This window comes from Pleurodeles waltl, chromosome 4_2 (assembly GCF_031143425.1).
Source record: "Pleurodeles waltl isolate 20211129_DDA chromosome 4_2, aPleWal1.hap1.20221129, whole genome shotgun sequence".
NCBI lineage: Eukaryota > Metazoa > Chordata > Amphibia > Caudata > Salamandridae > Pleurodeles > Pleurodeles waltl.
Genome location: NC_090443.1, coordinates 915,946,756 through 915,950,164, shown reverse-complemented (window position 1 = coordinate 915,950,164; position 3,409 = coordinate 915,946,756).

Sequence of the window (3,409 nt, the reverse complement as noted above, 5' to 3'; positions counted from 1 at the left end):
AACTTCAGCCACCGCCATTTTTGCAGCCACAGGATGAGGTGTATATGTGGCCAATAAAGCCCAGGAAGGACCACCATTACTTAGAGGACCTAACCTTACTGGTAATATCGTATGGGGTAGGGCGCCATCAAGCCAATTATTATGGTCTTGGTTGGACTTTTTGCCTTACGCAGGGTCATTCCCAGTCTTTTTACCTCCTTCCTCCTGGTTTTTCTGACCTCTCGCTGTTGGCTCTAGGACTCTGAACACTTTATCACTGCTGACCAGTGCTAAAGTGCAGGTGCTTTCCCATCTAAAGTTGGTGTGATTGGCTTATACCTAATTGACATATTTAATTTACCATTAAGTCCCTGTACAGTGGTATCTCTATACCCAGGGCCTGTAAATTAAATACTACTAGTGGGCCTGCAGCGCTGCTTGCGCCACCCACTGAAGTAGACTTTCAAACCTGTCTCAGGCCTGCTAGCGCAGGGCCTGTGTGCGCAGTTTTCTGCCACAGGGACCTGGCATCTAAACTTACTTGCCAGGCCCAGAACTCCCCTTTTACTACATGTAAGTCACCCCTAAGGTATGCCCTAGCTAGCCCTATGGGCAGGGTGCCATGTATGTAGAAAGGCAGGACATGTGCCAAATGCGTGGCCTGTCCTGGTAGTGACAAACAGCCTAACTGGTGTCTCACTGCTGTGAGTGCTGCCTTCTCATAGGATTGCATTAAAAATGCCCTGCCTTATGTGTAAGGGGTATTGTCTGATTTATGAGGGGTAGCGTAGGCATGTTTGGTATGGTTGTGATGGTGATAATAAATGCTGCTTACTGGTGTGGGTGTATTTTTTATTACTATCACAGAAATGCCACTTCTAGAAAGTGCGCATTTATCTGTGCTTATGACTCTGGTGTTTTGCAGCTTGACTCCAATCCACATCTGGGCAGAGTGACAGTTGGGGCTTTGTGCATACTTTTCAGACAGCCTGTACACAGGGAGGGTGGAGGTGTCACAGAGGTGCATCTGCATACTGAATAGTCTTCCTGGGCTGAGAAAAGGGAGAGGCGGGGCACACCTGCATTTGTAAAGACTGTGCCCTGGCCTCACACAATAGGGTTGTTAACCCCCCACTGATGTTTGGAGCCTGTGCTGAAAGGAGAGAGGGGGCACTCCCAGAACCAGTTGTAACTGGCTGGAACCTCCTCTCCCTACCATTGTAAAACAATGTAAGAACTGTCTATAAGTACAGGGGAATTTTCCCCACAATTTGGAGACTCTTGGAATCATCTTGGAACTGGACACCAAAGGCTGAAAGGACTCACCAGGAACCGCCATGGACTGCTGCTGCTGTGCTGACCTGTGACCTGCCTGGTCACTGTGAAGGACTTGCCACTTGCTGCCTATTCCTTGTGCTGGCCTGTAGCTGGGCCCTCCACCTGAAGACCTTGTCTTAAGATTCTGCTCCCCAGGGGCAGGGTGCTGTGGCCCCTGACCCCTGCATCCATTTCTTCACGAGGGGTGCTTCTCCGTGGTTTGCAGAGCGCTTATGGAGCCTTGGGAGCTCGTAGGCTTCTGGCTGCATTGTGGCCCTTTAAATAAGATCACCGCAGCGGCCCGGGAAGCTGGAAGAACACACACGCACCGCATCGGGTGCAGGCGAGTGTCTGCTCGGGCCCCAGGAGGGATCCGATCTTCTTGTGGCTTCACGGCAGGACTAGGGGAAGGCGTGGGGAGTGCCCCCTTCCCCCTGGCTTCTGCGTTAGGAGAAGGACGCTTCTTTTCTGCTATTAGGTCAAACGGGCATTATTGTGGCCCCCCCCCTTGGTGGAAGGGCCAATGGAGGCCCGGGGGGGCCCCCAGAGATCGCTGGTCCCGGGAGGGGCCTGTCATTAAACCGGAGGGGGTGCGTGATGCCCCCTCCTGCCCTAAGTTGTTTTTGCTGGCTTTGGCCCCCCTCGTGAGGGCCGGTTGAGGCCCTGGGGGGCCCCCAGTAATCAGGGTCCCCAGAGGGGCCTGTCTATAAAAGAGAGGAGGTGCATGTCGCCCTCCTCTGACCCCAGAGTATAAGGGAGGCCCCCGTTTTGCGCATAGGAGCGGCGGGGGCCCCATTGTTTGCCTTCTAGGCACTGGAGGTGCCTTCATCCAACCAGGTACTGTTTAAAGGACCAATATAGTTGCAATCCAAAGTTCTTTCTACAGACTTTTGTTTGATTCATATATTACCTACCTGCGTTTGATGTTTTTACATATGTGTATGCAAATGTTCATTTTATGGGCATGCTTGCTAATATGTTTTTCTAACTTGCCATATGTTTTCTAATGTTCCTACTATGGGCATTTTATGATATTCTTATGACAAGTGCTGTGATATAATAACGTGTTTTCCTGACTACTGCTTATGTTGCAGAATACTGAGTAACCTGTGTGTTATGTGTGACTACTGCTAGGCTGCAGAGTAACTAATGTGTAACATTCTGACAACTGCTAAGGTAGCAGGATAGTACTGATATGTGATGTTTGGTCTGATAATTGCCTTTTGTACAATACAGTATATTTTCATATAATCTGGTGTTGTGTTTCCTTTGTGGTGGGGATATTGCGTCACGTGTGTGGTGTGTGTTGTGCAAACGCTTTACACATTGCCTCCGGGTTAAGCCTGACTGCTCGGGCCAAGCTACCAAGGGGGTGAGCAGGGGTTATCTTGGACGTGTAACTCCCTTGCCCTGACTAGAGTGGGTAAGTTCTGCCTGGCTGAAGGGCATATCCTAGCCAACCAGAAACCCCATTTCTAACATTGGTTGTCAGCGGTGAGGATAGGACTTGCGCTTGCACAATACCATTGTGACTCATTATTTCACTACAAGGATTGTGTTTAGACCATCACATGTTTGGCTTCTCTTAACTTTCTCTCTTTGGTTATTTTTCCTGTTTTCAGTTCTCACGCTTGGGTATTGTGGTTGTCACATTTGAGTTATTTGTACCTTTTCAAGATGGGGCTTACCTTTGATTTAGAGGACCTGCCGTTTTACACGCAGGAGGAATTAGAGGGGTTCTGTAGAGAGAGAGGGCTGCCTGTAGAAGGGGACCTCAGGAGATCTCTGAATTTCTTTGAAAGGTTTGTGACATATACCCAGGGAGGGAGTGTGCTTAGGGGGTACCCAGAGGATCCTGAGTGTAGCGAGGGTTCCCAATGGGAGGGCTCCCAGACCTCATCCCTAGAGAGTGGTAGAGAGACTGATCAGGAGGGTGAGAATGACCAGTTGGGGACGCCAGTTGACAGGGAAGGCCCCAGTGATAGGGAGTCTCTTGCTGGGTCCAGTGTAAGAAGCAGGCCTACCTCTCATTCCTTGACGCCTGATGAGCTAAGAGATAGGCGGGAAGAGAGGGACCTGAAGTTGCAGTTAGCGCGCCTAGCTGTTGAGGAGA